Source organism: Puma concolor, chromosome B2, assembly GCF_028749965.1.
Source record: "Puma concolor isolate L17-30 chromosome B2, mPumCon1.1.hap2, whole genome shotgun sequence".
Lineage (NCBI taxonomy): Eukaryota > Metazoa > Chordata > Mammalia > Carnivora > Felidae > Puma > Puma concolor.
Genome location: NC_141671.1, coordinates 27065901 through 27084148, shown reverse-complemented (window position 1 = coordinate 27084148; position 18248 = coordinate 27065901). Strand labels below are relative to the sequence as shown.

General features: G+C 36.0%; 1 protein-coding gene across 2 annotated transcripts in view; it reads right to left on the bottom strand.

Moving 5' to 3' along the window:
- The window catches only part of GMDS (GDP-mannose 4,6-dehydratase), a 644323-nt gene that overhangs the window by 325436 nt on the left and 300639 nt on the right, over positions 1-18248 (bottom strand). The window lies entirely within an intron of this gene.

Below are 18248 nucleotides of genomic sequence, written 5' to 3'. Positions count from 1 at the left end.
TCATGTCTCCTTTACCTCAGCTGACATGATTTTTTAGATGTCACTGCTTGATGAATGGGCTATCTGCCCAGCTACTTGGGAATCCCCTTTGACTCTTTCTCATTCACATCTGCCAGTCAACTGCCCAACTCCTACTGCTTCTACTTCTCAGACACTCCTACAGAACTTCCAAATCAAGCCTCTAGTAGACATGATAGTGATGGCTGCCTAATTTGTAGATGCCCCTGAAGGACATTTTTGTGTTCCTTCCTTCTTTGCCTGGTCCTAATGGCAGTGGACTGACTCTGCCTTTCTGACTGCACTGACTTATTCAAAAGCATGAACCGAACCCATGCTGACCCAAAGAACCACAGCTACAGTGACTGGTTGAGGGACAGGCACCCCATCATGGCAGGCCAATTAGACTCTTTCCCTTGGCCTTTTCTAAATAGAGTTGAGGGAGCATAGTGAGACTAAAGCTGGTAGTGACCCTAGTTCTGGTTTCATAGAAGAAAGTGGTTTAAAAAGACAAAACCAGGGGCGCCTGGGTGGCGCAGTCGGTTGAGCGTCCGACTTCAGCCAGGTCACAATCTCGCGGTCCGTGAGTTCGAGCCCCGCGTCAGGCTCTGGGCTGATGGCTCGGAGCCTGGAGCCTGTTTCCGATTCTGTGTCTCCCTCTCTCTCTGCCCCTCCCCCGTTCATGCTCTGTCTCTCTCTGTCCCCAAAAAATAAATAAATGTTAAAAAAAAATTTAAAAAAAAAAAAGACAAAACCAAGACAAAGAAAAATGGAGACAAGAGACAAAGAGAGAGCACCCTGAAGATATATGACTTCTGGTTCCAATTGTCACTAAGGTCAGGCCAGATACATCTCTGTCATTCCCACAGTTGAGTAATATACACCCAACCTGCAATCTAACTGTAATTATTTCGCTCAAGCCTAGTGTGAGTTTTGACATTTCTAAACCTAGATTCCCCACAGATGCACAAGTCCAACTCAGTGAAAGGTTTCATTTAGCCCTCCTACCAGATGCTCTTCTTGCTTTGAGAGAAGTCTGTTTTAAAAACTTACAGTTCCTAAATGAAAATCTGACCACAACCCCCTTTCTTCAGTGGTAACAATATCTCTGTGTGATCTGTCATCTGTCACCTTCTAGCTTCTCCACCTGCCCCTTTCCTACCCCACAATTCTCTCCAGCAGCATCCAACTGTACAGGTTCCTCAGCAAGCCTAGGTCCCTTCTCTTTCTCTGCATATGCCTCCTCTGTGAGAAACATCTTTATCCACATTTTGCTCCCGAATTGTCATACTTCAAGTATCACCTTGATGAAAGGATTTCCTGAGTCCTCCCCTCACCAATAGGTGAGCTGTTCCTCCTCCATACTCTTCAATCACCCCTTGCATATGTCCACCTGCTTTTATTACACTTCATTGTAATTTTTAGTTTACTTATCTCCACTGTGAGATTTTTATTTTTTCTAATTTTTTTAAATGTTTATTTTTTTTAGAGAGAGGTGGGAGGAGGGGCAGAAAGAGAGGGAGACACTGAATCCGAAGCAGGCTCCAGGTTCTGAGCTGTTAGCACAGAGCCTGTTGCAGGGCTTGAACCCACAAACCGCAAGATCATGACCCAAGCCAAAGTCAAAGGCTTAACCGACTGAGCCACCCAGGTGCCCTCACCGTGAGCTTTTTAAACACAAGCATTATGTTCTTCATCTCTTTCACCAGAGTCTAGTATAGGCCTTATCACATGATAGGTATTCAATAAACATTTTCTGAACAGGAAAGAAGTAGGAGTATTCAACAGTTTAAGGAATAGGGTATCTTTTCATTGGTAAATACAGTACATCATGAACTTAGTTCTTCTATTTCTTTTGCCACAATTCTAGATTCTTGGGAATGATTAAATACTTAAACTAGTATGTTTGTTTTACAGGGACATGTATACCAGTAAGCATAAAGATAACATTACAGATAGCAGTCAATGATGAAGAAATTATCTGTCATACTAGGCAGCTTATCTCTCTTCTGACACGTTGTAGTCATAATTTCTTCTCACCATCCATATTTTTCAGGACCTCTGTAGACTACTCTTACTTCAATCTACAGTAAGAGGTAGGGAGTGGGGAGAGGTAAGGGATTGATGCAGAACAATCAAACTTTGTTCTGAGAGAATATATGCAATGTATACAAGAATGAAAAAACATGGGAATAATATAGAGATATATATATTTTTGAAATCAACTCATTTTTACAAAATGACTTATTGACATTAAAATGCCTTATCTGACATCATTCTATATTATGTTTGCTGTATTTCAGAATTGACATACAGAGCTATTTCACAGGACAATGTTCGTACTTCTATTTGACATTGCTCACACTGACCCTCTTGGATTCAGTTTCTTCTTTGGCTTCCATCTTGACTCAAAATTGTAGTGAAATTTGAGAAGTAAAGCAGAGCCCATTCATACAAATTTCATGTTCAAAGTAACTTTAAAAAAACAGTATTGGCATATAGCCATTCCAGTGTAAAGACTGCAAAGTAAGAAAATCTTCAAAAGGGCTTTGATTCAAATTTTCATCTGATAGAAAATGGAGGATAAGACAAATACCTATAAAATGAAGCAATTGTGTCTCCTTACACGATAATCTTACTTGGTAGTCATGACTTTGTTTCTGTTATTCTCTTATATCACAGAAAAGTAAAGATATGCAGTACCCCAAAAACAAATGAGTACAAATGATAGTTTTTCACCCAAGGAAAGCAACTAATATTTCTTCTTCTGTAATAACTGTTGCTGATACGTAGTTTGGACTTCAGTTTATGAAATATTTTTCAAGAAGGGTCAGACTCCAAGGGCAAGAGTAATCAGAAATAAAGGATGAGTTGTAAGTATTGGTTACCAGTCAATAAATGCCACCTTAATTGTTGACATGGAATAAATATGTAATACTAAGGAATGAAAAACACAAGGAGGGGAAAGTATGACTTTCTTATTTGTTACATAGTCCCTCTCTGCTACTACTATCTATGCTTACTTGATATTCCTGATCTATTTGGGGTTCTCAGCTGAAGGCCCAGGGAGTCTGATGGTCACACAAATGACAGTTGCATATCTAAGGCACACCAGAGCAGAGACAGAAACTATTCCTGAATTATCATAGAGAATGAAGAATAAATTCCTTTTTCTGAAAATTTAGGTAACGATTAAAAAAAAAAGCATTCAGTCAGTACGATGATTAATTTTGAGTCAACTTGACCAGGCCAAGGGGTACCCACATATCTGGCTAAACATTATTTCTGGGTATGTCTGTGAGGGTGTTCCCATAAGATTAGCATTTGATTGAATCTATAGCCTGAGCAAAGCACACTGCCCTCTTTAACGTTGGTGGGCCTCATTCCATCCCTCAGAGGCCTGAACAGAACAAAAAGGTGGATAAAAGGAGAACTCCTCCTCTCTGTAGGAGGGCTTGAGCTGAGGCATCTGTCTTCCCCTGCCTTCTCCTCCTTACACTGCAAGTGTGAGTCCCCATTCCAGGGCCTTTGGACTTAAGACTGGAACTATATCTGGATCTCCAACTTGTTGACATCAGATAATGGGACTTCTCAGCTTCCATAATCATGAGCCAATTCCTTACAGTACATCTCATATAGGTATATAGATATCTCGTATTTTTTCTGTTTCTTTGGAGAACCTAACAATCGGTGTTATAGAACACATTTTAAGACATGCTGACCCTAAACCATAATATGCAAGGAAATAAACTGTTACACAATTATTATTATTATTTTTTTGTCCAGGGAGTCTTGCCTTGAATTTTCGAGTCTGCACATACTGCTCTTGAGGCCCCTGTTTGATTTTCATGAAAGGAATGTCTGTGAGCTGCAAAACCCAATATTCTTCACATCAGTTTGTAAAAACAAAGATTGTTGCCATCAGTGAAAAAGCAAATTTAAAAATTATTTGACAGTGTATAAACAATATTAAGAATTCTAAACAGTGAGGGTAGCTATCATTCATCAGTATAATTGATTCCCTAATAGTCTCTATAAACTAAAAACCATGCAACATAGTTTTTGAAAGTTAATACACTCAGTTTCAAGATAGCTTAGTCTCATATTGCCCCAGTTTCTATGTAAACTACAGGACAAAATTCAGGAAAAATAATTTGCTTCCACATCTTGCTTCATCATTTCGTATTTTCACTAATTAAATTTAGTGTTTAGCAAAACTAAATAAGGAAAACCAGGAAAGACAAGAAGAAACAAAAATGTCAAATAGGAATAAAACTCTTGAGGAAAAATTTGAGGGTCAAAAAAGGAGTTGATGTGATTAGAATAAAGCTCATTTGGGAAATGAAGCATGGCTTAAGAGACAGGCCATCTTAGAAGTCAGCATAACGTAACTGGTAATTGTAGGGGTTCTGGAGTCAGGCTGCCTGGGTTCAAATCTTGGACACTTCACTTACTACGGGAAAGTAATTTAATCTCTCCAAACTTCTGTCTCCTCACCTATAAAATGGATATAACCATTTTAAAATGGATATAACCATAGCTTTACTATGAAGTTAAAAGAAATGTGAAAAACACAGCACTGTGTGCATGGTAAGGGCTATGTGTTAACTTCTATGTTACCGTCATCATCATTAATATCACTAATAGTTTCAAAAGTTAAAACGTCTTAAAAATGCAAGCTATTAGCTCAGGAGCCCTCCATACTTCTCAAGAATGATTTGTGCTTAAAAATTCTGATCTTAGACACACTTAGAATCGAACCAAGGAAAAAAGGAATATGCAAAAAACATCAAGCTAGTGTCAAAGACCTTGAAGGAAGTGGCCACAGGGCATGTTCATCCCATCAGCTGGAGGAAAGGAGTGTGTGGCAGGGCAGCCACTGTGGATGCTAATTAAGGCTTCAAAGTGAACATTAACCACCCCCAGGAGCCTTTCCTCCTGACAGAGGTGCCATATTCTAAAGCTAGCCCATTCGGAGCACCCAACTCCTGAAATCCCTACCCCCAAGTCTATTCTAGAATAGCAATTTCATTTTCATGACCACAAAATTTAATTGACATAGTGATATTCAGCTATCTTTACAAAGTTCTATTTCTCTGTTAAAGAGAGGTACACATGTCATTTTTTTCATATATGGTATGAATTTTCATTATAGTGCTGGGTGTAGAACAATAGATTACATTCATTTTTTAAAAATAATTTCATTCCCCTGCTCCCTATAAGGAATATTTCCCTTTGTTTGCAGGTTAAGAAAACATTCCTAAATGTCTAGCACCTCAAATTAAATAGTTATCATAGGCTTCTGAGAGTGTACAGTCCTATGGCTGTCCACATGGGTATATATTAGTACTAAGGTTCTTAACAATACTCGTTTTGTCTGCCTCTAATAAAATTAATCAGTGCTCCTCTGAGAAACTCCTTCCTCTTCCTTACAAAGAAATTTTGCTCCTTTTGTACAAATTCATTGTTAGGATTTTAAGAGGCACCTGGGCCAGGGTTGAGACATTTCCTGTGTACTTCAACCCAGACTTCTTTAACATCTTGTGGGCACTGGGGCTTCCCCTATTCCATTGACAAAATTATGCCGCATACCTACCTTTTTCATGGCCAGGAAGTGTTTCTTTGTGATCAGATTGTATTTTCACTTCCTTAATTGCATCCCATTATGGGCTACTTATTCTCATGTGCATCCTGCTTTAGCACCTTTTAAGAAATCTTAAACATGCTAGATATTTAAAAAGTTTTATTATAATGACCTGCCTATTCTGGCAGAAATTAGCCTTATTGAACATAAATTTTGCTCACTCCAGGAATTTTTACTTTACTCATCATTAGGGTCTGTCCAGACCAGGAATGTCTATATAACAATAACTGAAAAGCGTTCATTAAACCAGGACTGTATGAAGATGGCAAAAGGATTCATTGAGAATGGTTGAGCCCAAACTCTAATAAGATCCAACAATTTATTAAGTTTGTTTTGGTAACTGCATGCCCCCCAGGATTCCATGAGTCTAGAACTATAAAGGAGGTTAAGAGTAGCATTAGGGTTCAACTTTTGCTGAGTCAGTACCCCTACCCCTACCTGCAGAATCTCCAACAATTCTAGAAGTTGCTGGGATATTTTAAAAATTCTCAAAACCAGTTATCTAAAGTTCTCACCCTCCTGGCATTAAATTAATTTAGGGAGGAACCACAATCACCTGCACCCTCCATGAGAACTTGAGTTGCCACATGGGTTCCTGATCCTCTGAGAATTCAGAGCTGTACAGGTCCTGAGGGTCCACAGGGAAATGTTCTCCCTCAATGAACTGTGCTTTACATGGAAGTGACGGAGATGCCCCCGTCCTACCTCATGGTCTCAGTTAATAATCTGAGCCCCAAAGGAGTATTCCTGGCATCCCTAAGTCTCTAGTGTCACAAAATTCCTCATTACCAAAAAAAAAAAAAAAAAAAAAAAAAAAAAAAAAAAAAAAAAAGCGATGCTGCCTTCTCATTGCATCATATCTCCTTTCTCATACCTAGTTAAGTGACTCAGCTTTAAGGGGTTGCCAATCCCACTCTTAATCTTAGTCCAGGCTAAATTTAGATTATACTTATTATAAATGTATTTATAAGTACTTAACAAACTATAAAAGATATTCAGTGGTTCTGGTAAAAATGTCCAATACCTCCTCATCCCCCAACACACACACACACACACACACACACACACACACACACACAATGATCTTGACCTAAGGAACTGCTCTGTTCTGGGCAGATTCTCTTTGTTGTGCCCCTTGCAGGCTGGTCTGTCCGGCTGGGTTTGTTCCCGCAAGTTTATCATTCTGTTTTAGTATTGGTTTATGCACTGGCCGAATGCTGTCTTTAAGCACTGAGTCATTATCAGCTGGTTTTTATGCAAGGCTTCAGTTCCTCCACTGAGCTTCCAGAATGCTTACTGTGGATCTAGAGTGCTATGTGGCTCTTCTCCGATCTTTCTCTTTCTTTGCAACTAGTATTTTCTTTTTTTTCCTTTTTTTCTTTTAAGGTTTTATTATATTATTGAGAGACAGAGAGAGACAGAGCATGAGAATGGGAGGGGCAGAGAGAGGGGGAGACACAGAATCCGAAGCAGGGTCCAGGCTCTGAGCTGTCAGCACAGAGCCCGATGCGGGGCTGGAACTCACAAACTGCAAGATCATGACCCGAGCCAAAGTCGGATGCTTAACTAACTGGGCCACTCAGGTATCCCTGCAACCAGTTTTTTCTTATAGCACAAGTTTTCTTCTGCAAAAGTGAGCATAGGAAAGTAAGATTTTAAACCCTTTATCTAGAAAAATCTTTTCTGCTCCGAGTTCAGTCTTCAAATGAACTCTGGGAATTAAACATTCCATAAACAACAGAAGTTCAGAACTTATTCTTACCAATACTTCATGTTCAATACTCTGTAAATTACTTTATCACATCTTGTCTACCTTAATTACCAGTTACCAAGCTCTGAAAGCTTAACTTCCATACTTGCTCAGGAAAGACAAGTTGTCTATCCCTTCATTAATTTCCTTTTTGTTATTCCTACATTTTAGATTGTGAGGTGGTACAAATTGACCCTCCTTCTCCAGATGCAACATTACTAGTAGTAGTGGTAATAATAATAATGTGCTAATAACTTTATTTACATTATTTCCTTAATTTTTTCACTTTTTATTTTTTTATTTTTGCAAGAGAAAGCATGAGCAGGGGAGAGGCAGAGAAAGAGGGAAACAGAGGATCTGAAGCAGGCTCTGTGCTGACAGCAGTGAGCCTGGCATGGGGCACAAAGTCATGAACTGAGCTGTCAGCACAGAACCTGACATGGGGCTTAAACCCATGAACCATGAAATCATGACCTAAGCTGAAGTCAGACACTTAACCATCTGAGTCAACCAGATGCCCCATAAGTGAAGACTAATATTACCCCATTTTACAGATGAGAAAACTGAGGCTCAGAAAGACTGAGAAACTTGCCAAAAGTCGCTCATTTACTAAGTGATAGAACCTGGATTGAAGCAGTTGAATACTTCTGTATCCTTACCTGAGCCTGAACCAATTAAAAGGGAAAACAAAATTCATAATTAATAGTGAAAAAGAAAGCTTTGATTCAAACTGAATTTGAGGGAAAATGCTATTCTGAAAAGAATTGTAATTTATCTTATAATTAATGAAATTTAAATTATAATTGTACTGATGTGTTTTTTCCAAGTATAGCCAAAAAGTAAAAAAAAAAAAAATTCTTGTTTATAATTTTTTTTTGACAAAACAGCACTTTGTATTTCATGTAGCATTCTCACAAGGACATTAATAAAAATATCTGAATCATTTAAAAAAATACTAGAAGGTTTCATTAATTTTCCCAAGGGTCTTTCATACGTGTTTGATGTTTACCATACTCCTTCCATATCCATCATCTTTTTTTGATTTCCCTAATTTAAAGGTTCACTGGTTTAACTGCCTGAATCTCACTTGAAAATGGCCTTCCTGTGATTACAGCGAGTCTCCAATACTACATTTTTTTTTCTTTTTGCAATTCATGCAAATAAATTGACTACTCTAACTCATCTGTAAACATCATTAATATACTTTGTTTGTGGTTCAAAACCATCTCTAATTGGCAGGCCCTGCAGGATTTATATTTCTCACTGTCTTAGTCTTATGCCAATAGCCACTAGAACCCCACAAATTGGTTTGGCTCCAACACAGTCTTACCTCAGAAGGGGAGGAAAAAAGAAATACTCTAGGTTCAGTGCTGAAAATACAGTTAGAGGGAAATAAAGAAGGAAAAAGAAATACACACATGTTCAAAATCCACCAGGTACTATATTAATCTTTTTCACATATGCTCTGTTTTATCTTTACACTGGACCCATAGGTAGGTAACATATATTGCCTCATTGACCCTCGCAGTGCACTTATTAGGCAGGCACATTAGCAATACAGAAGAGGAAACTGAGGTCTGAAAAAGTAGTGCAGCCAAGCTGACTCCACCCAGGCCTGGCTCTGAGTGGCTTAATGCACTCTTAACCACTGTGTACACTGCCTGCTTATACTGTGGGAGTTGCACTATGTGAGATCAGACAGTTGTTCATTTGGTTTCAAATGTAAATGTCACAGAAATGACAAAACATTAAAAAAATCAATTCAACAGTCTCAGAAGTCTCACCTCAGTAGGTGAGAAGGACTTGACTTTATTTAGTGGTAACAACCACCTCAATTAGAACAACTATTGCTTCAAAAGTCTTTCATGTTTAAGCAATTACACCTCATCTCCCCACAGTGAATAATATCAGCAGACAGCTCTGTGATCTCCAAGTGCAGATGTCATCTGTGAAGTATCACAGTCTACAAATGTAATAGTAAGCCAGATGATGTCACTTTGTGCCCAACCAGAAAGGCCACCTAAAATCAGGTGGGTCCAAGGTGAGTTGCCAACAATCTAACCATTTACACACAGACAAAATGGCATTGTGTAAAACACATTAATGCTCTGCTGAACTCTAGCATGAGATTACTTCATCTGCTGATGTTGCAATGGGCGGCCAAATTTTCTTTCAATACATTGAGGCTATGATGCCCATCTAAAAGAACCACAAGGTAGCTTCAACAGACAGAAATACAAATAAAATACTGGGTTGTTAGATATTGGTTTGCTTGTTTCTTGATAGTCTATGTGATCTAAATTGCTACTCAGGCAAATAATAACTTTGTAATTTTTAAAAATACTGTTTTATTTACACAAACACACACACACACAAATGAATGCTTCTGCCTGTTGAAATAAATAAAAATAAGTTCTAGTTATAAAAATAAGTTATTTAATTGATATCCTGAATTCTATTATCCCTAAAGTACTAAAATTATCTATGAATTCAAATAATTTTAAAGGAAAATTCCCAAATAAAGTGAACATCTCACACTAATATTACTGCAATCCTATGCATTGAAAAATTATCTTGAATCCATTTTTGTTATTGTCTTATATCAAAGACAGAACATGGACTCTATTGCTTATTCCCAAAGGAAAGCTTTGTTCTTGTTATAACTTACAACAAAAGATAAATATGCTCATTTATTTTGGAGGTGGAAGGAAGGTCGTCAAGGTCCTACCTTTGATGTGGTTCTGCAGACCAGTGGGTCACGAAAGTAAGAATTCAGCCCAAAATGATTAGGAGAGCCCTGCAATAACAATTCTGTTCTCTGGGTTTCCCTGACTGGCGTTTGACCTATAGAAGACCAGAACACTTAAGGCCTAAATGGTTTCACATGGAGCTACTTATTAAATCAGAAGTTTTCTTTTCTTTATTTTTTTTCTCCTGTGTTTAGGTAAATGCTTGCTAAAGCTCCATGAAGGATTTACTGCAAAATAAAAGTGATAGGTAAAGAAAAAGAAGATCCCAGTCTTATAGATGATATTTGTTTAGATAGGATGATAACATTTCAAAGGTGAAATTCTAGAGCCAGCTACCTCACCCTTAGCACTGACATTTGGGGCTGGATAATTCTTTGCTGTTGGGGTATTCTTGTGCATTGTAAGATATTAAGGAGCATTCCTGCTGTTACCCTCACCTCCAGTTGTGACAACCAAAAACACCTCCAGATATTGTCACAAGTCCTCTGAAGGGCAAAGTCACACTCTTCCTACCCTCATTCCCTCCCAGTTGAGAACCAAAATCCTTGAGAATTAGTCTATCTTCCAGCAATGAATAAGAGCAATCATTAGAAAAAAATGAAGGGGAAAATTATCCAAAATTTTACTGTGACTTAATTAGTTGATTTTTACAGGAATTATAGCTTAAACATATGAAGATGAATTTATAACAATAAATATAGTTAGGAATTTTAAAAAGCAAAACACTTGGTAGCTAAAAAAACAAAAAACAAAACAAAACTCAAGTCTAAAACTCAAAACCACAAGTTCATGAACCTTAAAATGTCAGATTCTTTCAGTTGAATACTGTGTTTAGACTGATATATATGATTTCTTATGAAGCCCATATTTAGAGGAATGTGTTACACTCATCTAAAAATGGCTCAATATCTAAACAGTAGTAGTACACCATCCATTTGTGGTAGTCCTAACCTCTTAATTACAGGTATATTTAAAGTACTTTATATCTTCTTATTACCACATGATTTTTAACGTATTTTGTATTAGCTCTGTTTCTTCTCATTGCCAACTTTTTGGTGATATTCAAGATAAGTCAGTCATTGTCTTCATAGCATATTTACATTTTAATATTATAAAAGTAATGTTTTATTATGATTATTCTGCTAAATATCTGAAAGGTTATATTTCCATTAACCGAATCAATCAATGTCTTTTACAAAAAGATAAAAGCAATTGAGATAGATTTCCCACTTCTCTGCTTGCTTCGTTCCATAGTACAAGTACCAGCTCTGCTGCATGGGAGTTGATCTGCTCACTTCCAACTCACAGTTCATATACATGCTATTTCTGCAAATATGAACAATGCTTATGTCATTTCTCTCTTCAGGATTACCTCTAGCTTTAGTGTTGACACATGTTAGTTTTGTCACCTTGAACAACACAACCTCATGCTGCTCCAGTTTCTTCATTGATGAAATCAATGGGAGGGGGTGATCTTTAAACTCCTTCCCATCTCATAAATTCTGAGGGTATTTGGGGAGAATACATAAAAGTGGATATCAACTGTTCCCTAAAAGCTCTTTAAAATAAAGAATATTTGATGGGTTATTATACACTTTTAAATTAAAGAATTAGAAAAAATAGGTGTATGAATTTCCACATACAAATAAAGAGATGTGTAAGTTAAATAAGTTAGTTAAAATGTCTCTAAAAGTACCTTTAGATATTAAATCACAATGTCAAATGCAACAAAACACCTCATGGATGTAACATTTTTCACTATTATAATGCTTGACGATGATGATGATGATGATGATGATGATGTGGCCAAACTACTCTGATTCCTTCATCTGGGAAATGATAAAAAGTTCCTCTCGACTAAGAAACACAAAATAAAATAAGCACATAAATGCCCCAGCCTCTTCGTGGTATTTATTAGGCTTTCTTGGAATTCTAGAGAAAACAGGAGTCCAGAAACTAAAGAGCTCCTGGAGGGAGAAGGCAATGATGGAGTCTCTTTATAGGACTCCATGGTCACAGAGAAGGTAGCACAGTTATACACCATATGTGGGTGACAGCATTATTCAGGGGTCGAACATGGAAGGAGAAAGAAAAGGAGAAAACCTAAGAAAAAATATTAATTTATGTAGAACTGAGTAAATGTTCCAGTTTTAAACACTTAAAAAAAAAGAAGAAAAAGAATGGGAAGAAAATGGAAGAAATAATATTGTTGACATGGACCCTGGTTTCTTTCTTACTCAGGCTAAAGGTATCCAAGGGATGAAGGCAGTCACTGCATGTGATTCATTGCTAGCAAACTAATAGTGATGAGGTAGGTTCACATAGCCAAACTTTACTTCTTCAGTTTATTCTGGAAGTAGTAGTCACTATATTGTCCAGACTGATCTAATGATCTACACATTAAGATGAGTCAACGTAAGAAAAATATCCTCATAAAAAGACTGGAACTCTTGGGGCACCTGGGTGGCTCTGTTGGTTAAGTGTCTGCCTCTTGATTTTGGCACAGGTCATGATCTCACAGTTGTGAGATCGAGCCCCACTTTGTGCTCTGCACTGCCAGTGCAGACCCTGCTTGTGATTCATTCTCTCTGTCTCTCTCAAAATAAACATTAAAAAAAAAAAAAAAAGACTGGAACTGCTAAACTAACCTCCTTCTGTAACACCAGTGGCATCCAAGTGAGGGTCAAAAGTCAATGGGCCCACCATTGTGAACCAGCAGACACTTGAGCCCCACCTGCTGATACCAGACAGCAGAGAACTTTCATGGAACACACTCCTAGTGTGGGCTTTCTCCTTAAGGACATAGACTGTGGAATGTCTCTCAGAAACCTACACCATTACTTAGCTGTAAGATATTAGACACTACTTCTACACTCATACTGAAAATGGAAAAGTCACAAACAATGAATGCTCAATATTATGTGCATTTCACTCCTTTAATCATGATGGCTACAGTTATTAAAGTCAGGAAATCAAATCAAGTTTAATCATTTGACTTTTCTAATCTTTGGAAACTAGAAGGTAGGATATCTCTCTTTGTTCACTCTTGATCATGTAAAATACGTTTTTTTCAATATATTATTTCATATATATTGTTATTTATAATTTTTAAAGGTCAGCAAATTTGTTATTTGTGAAATGACAAAGTAGTCTGCTAATATAAGAATAAAATATAATTAGCAAAATGTTTTAATTATCCAGGTGATGAATAGTGAGAATTCCTGTTACTTTATTTCTAAATTAATAAACAATGAGAACTAGAAATATTACCATTAGCTTTACAAATAGCCTTGTTTTAATGTTCTGGTTTATAGAATAATCTTAAACTTAAGAGATTATAAAATCTCTTATACTGATAAACAGTATATTGAAAAAGAAATTCTAATGTCTTTATTCATGAAATACTTTAATTTAAAAATTTCTCAATATTTTCCATAGTTTAATTTATATAGTTAATAGCTTTATGACATCAGTCTTATTAACTGATATAACTTTCAAAAACACTTAGCAACAAATGCTGAAAGATTTTTTTGTACATGACACCTTCCTCAAAGAAATTTAATAGTGCTAGACAATAAACCCAGCCTTTATTTCCTAAATAGAAAATATATAAATCTGTATTTCCAGAAGAAAAGTGTCACTATAGCCACGTTCACATTTGTGGCAAACTGAACACCATATTTATGTACATATATAGAGATATGTAAAGGGAACAGAGAACTTCAAATTTGGAGAAACAACATGAAAGGAAAAAGGTTTTCAGATAGATGTCTTGTTTTTTGCAATTTATTCATAAAGCAACTACCCCTTTAATTAAAAAAAGAATAGTACATTTTTTATTTTAAAAAGTTGAGTGCTTACGAATAAAAGCACCTAATGAATATCTGTGGATATTGTCATGTAAAACATGGTAGTTATTCCCACAGCATACAATACATACCATACAGTTTCATGCCTTTATGGAATTTTAACTACTGTTCATTACTAATTTGTACTAAATATTACTAAAGTGCCTCTATTTTATAAAATAAGCATACCTAAAGCATGAGCATATCAACTATCTTGCCTTAATTGAAAGAGTGACTACATGGCTGACTAAGGGAAACAGGGGCCAAGTCTCTGATTACTGGCTTCATTCTCTACATCAATGATTTCCAACTGTTAATTCGATGCCAAACACAGGTGATCCCAACTATCTTTAGAGGCATTGTGATCTTTCCATAACAAAGCAAAATAAGTACACTTAAAAAGAAAACTACAAAGTATTTGGAATAGAGAAAAGACATATAACCCCGTCAAAAATATAATGGAAAAAGTGTCAAACTCAGGAGGGAGGGCTGCTGTAATGAGCTATGCTACAGATCTTCAGTCAGTTACTAGTTTATTTGGTTCCACACCTTAGTGCTTCAATAAAGCATAACAGAACCCTAACTGACCCAAACACTTCAGAATTTTGTTAATGGATGAGTTAATTATTTATTCTCTTTGACTTCAATATTTATAAGAAATCTTTTGTGTAAGATTATCTTGCTACCTTGGGAGAAATATTAAACCCAACTGAAAGTTTCTTGATGTTGAGAAACAAATTATTCTATAGGTGGGGCCAGCAAATGTTTTCTTACAGGGCTAGACAGCAAATATTTTAGGCTTTGCAGGCCACCAGACTACTGTGAAAGCAGCCACAGATTAATATACAAACAAGTGGACATGGCTATGCTCCAATAAAACTTTTTTTTTAATATATAAAAATAGGCTGGTGGGTTGGATTTGACCCATGAACCATTATTTGCCAAATTCTGGTCTAGAATATCTTTATATTGAAAAATTCTTCATTCATACTTTTTAAAGTTAGAAATTCCCATAGAATACTATTCCTGTAGTCAAAAGGTGCCTTGGTCATTATTTTTCATTAGAGAAAAAGCACATACCCCAAAAAGGCTGCATCAGTCTGGGCTCTACTAGCTGGGCATTTGGGATATATACCTTAGGACTAGACTGAAGTTTACCACTGCATTAAAAAAAGAGTATTGTGTACCTGGGTGGCTCAGTCAGTTTAGTGTCCAACTGAGGCTCAGGTCATGGTCTCATGGTTCCTGGCTTCAGGCCCCATATCAGTCTTTGAACTGACAGCACTGAGCTTGCTTTGGATTCTGTCTCCTTTTCTCTCTGCCCCTCCCCACCTGGCACACTCTTTCTCAACAAAATAAGTAAACATTAAAAAAAAAAAAAGTATTTTATTTGATCACTGTGATAACAGGGCAAAAGAGGACTGAGGTATAAATGCTAAACCTACTTAAGAAAACAAACTTAAAGTACTATAGCAATTATAGGCATACAGACTAAGATTATTAATTAGAAATGAATTTTATCTATTTATTAAAGTATGTCAGGGTTAATCTTTACTTCAGAATAGTTAGCCTTTGGTTACCCTTATGCATGAAATAAGTAAAAGAATATTTATTTAAAACTTTTACATAAATTCCGATTGTTCTCTAGTTCAGACTGCCTAGCTTTCAACTCAGTAAAGTTTTACTAAAACATGAGATATTCATTCATTTATTCATTCATGCATTTAAAAATATGTATTGAATTTTTATTAGCACAGAGGTATTGTTTTATAAGCTGAAGATTCAAAAATAAAACACAGGAAGAAGACTTCCTTAATGGTAGATTCCAAAGAATCTCCTTGGAAAAGTTTAATAAATAAATAAAAATAATAATTGTGAGAAAATGATAATAGTATTGTAGGACTAAGTTAATATGAAAATTAATTTTCAAGTTCAAAAAATGCTTTAAGTATTAACTATTAGAAATCTTAACAAATAAGTATTATATCATTTTTACATATACCCCTATAATTCTTCATTATTTGATATTAAATGAAATAAAAAATGAAATATTGATTTTCAGGTATATAATAAAACAGAATGTGTATATTACAAGATCAAGTTTTTAACAAATATTTAACAAAAGCCCTAGATGTAGAATATTACATATAGAATAACCCTTTCTGTGTGTTTAAGGATAAAGACACTTGAAATGTTTCTGAAGGAGCTTTAGTGGGCCTGAGGACAGAGCTGGGAGTCAGTGAGAGGGAATGAAAGGGAAGAAAGAAGTTATTAATTTTAAAGTAAAATTTTTTAGGGCACCTGGGTAGCTCAGTCAGTTGGGCAGCAGATTTGATTTCAGCTCAGGTCATGAGTTTGAGCCCCACGTTTGGCTCGACTATGCTCACAGTGTGGAGCCTGCTTCAGATCCTCTGTCTCCCTCTCTTTGCCCCTTCCCCACTCACTCACGCATACTTTCTCTCTCTCAAAAATAAATAAATGTTTAAAAAAATAAATAAAATAAAAAAATTTTAAAGTGTTTAACACTGACAAAGACAAAAATTAGTTCTCATTATAAGATATGCAAATAGAGGATTTTTTTTTGAGGGAAAGTTATATTTTAATGTATCTTTTCATTCTGCAACTAAGAATGCTTTTCCCTATCCTAACCTATCCAAAACAATTGACTTTTACTTATTTATTTTGTTTTTCAGGTGGAAAAGTTGAGAGGTGGAAAGCACAAAAACCCAAACAATGGGTATCAACATACTTAGGATGAAAGAGGGAGGGACTATCATTTACTAAACAGATGCCTTGAGCATCCCGCACACCAAATGCTGTGAGCAAGGATAGCTACGATCTTCCTTTTCCTTTTCCCTCTACTAAGAATATCCACAACCACAAAATTAATTAAAGAAACTTTTCTGGCTGCTTTTTGTTTTCTTTTGGAGCGACAGACATGACAGATTGGGTTCTTATGCTCTAATGGCCCATCATGGGAATTTTTAACTTATGCAATTATAAAATAAAAATGTACTGATGCTAAAGATACCTTTATAAATCTATCACTTTACTCTTTCCTCATGACTTATAGGTTAATTATGTAGCTATACAGTCACATAAAATTTCACTGAAAAAGTTATAAGCATTACTAGTTGGTGGACATGAATGAAACAAATTAGGACTGGACTTCTCAATGATTCTCAAGCTAAAAGGCTAAAGGATAGTGAAATTTCATAAAACTTCTTAGAATTGTATTGTACAGGTAATTATCATTTTGTGAAGAGTATACAAGTTTTATAAAGATTTCTCATGCTTCAGCAAATCAGAAATAATAATAAGAGTACACATTTTCTTATTTAAAACCTTACATTTGCAACGGAAAAGCCAGCATGTTGCTAACAGTTTCAACAGAAACTTATGAGAAGCAAACAAGGCAATAGAAACAAATATGGTTTTCTGAAAAAAAGTGATAATGATTCTAAATACAAGAACTGATTTCAAATTTATTTTAACATATACTCTAGAAGCATGGTAATTTCTGGATGTCTATTTCAATGGAATGTAAAGAAAGAATATTGACATCTAACTGACTCAAAGTAAAAAAATATATGGATTCTACAAGTTGAGTCTACACAAGTAAGAGTGACTTCCAGAAACAACCATTAGTTTACTACTTATTCCTTTCCATTCATTTTCAAACTTCCTAATATTTAGGTTAAAAATGTGCTTGTGGGGTGCCTGGGTGGCTCAGTCGGTTGAGCAGCCAGCTTCAGCTCAGGTCATGATCTCACGGCTCATGAGTTTGAGCCCTATGTCAGGCTCTGTCCTGACAGCTCGGAGCCTGGATCCTGCTTCAGATCTGTGTCTCCCTATCTCTCTGCCCCTAACCCACTCGCATTCTGTCTCTGTCTCTCTCAAACGTAAATAAACATTAAAAAAAGAAAAAAAAAGAAAAAAAGAAAGAAAATGTGCTTGAGAAGACCTACCAATGAAAATGGTAAAATTAGAACAGTGTTCAGTTTTCATGTTGAATAAAAAACCTAGCAAACTTACTAAATAATTAAGTCTGGATTTGTATTTTTTCATTTACCACTTCTGACATTCAAAATATAGTTGATCCTTGAACAATGCAGACAGGTAAGGAATGGTAACCCTCCATGCAGTAGAAAATATGCATATAATTTTTGACTCCCCCTAAACTTAACTACCAATAGCCTACTGTTGACCAGAAGCCTTACCAATAACATAAACATTTGATTGACACATATTTTGTATGT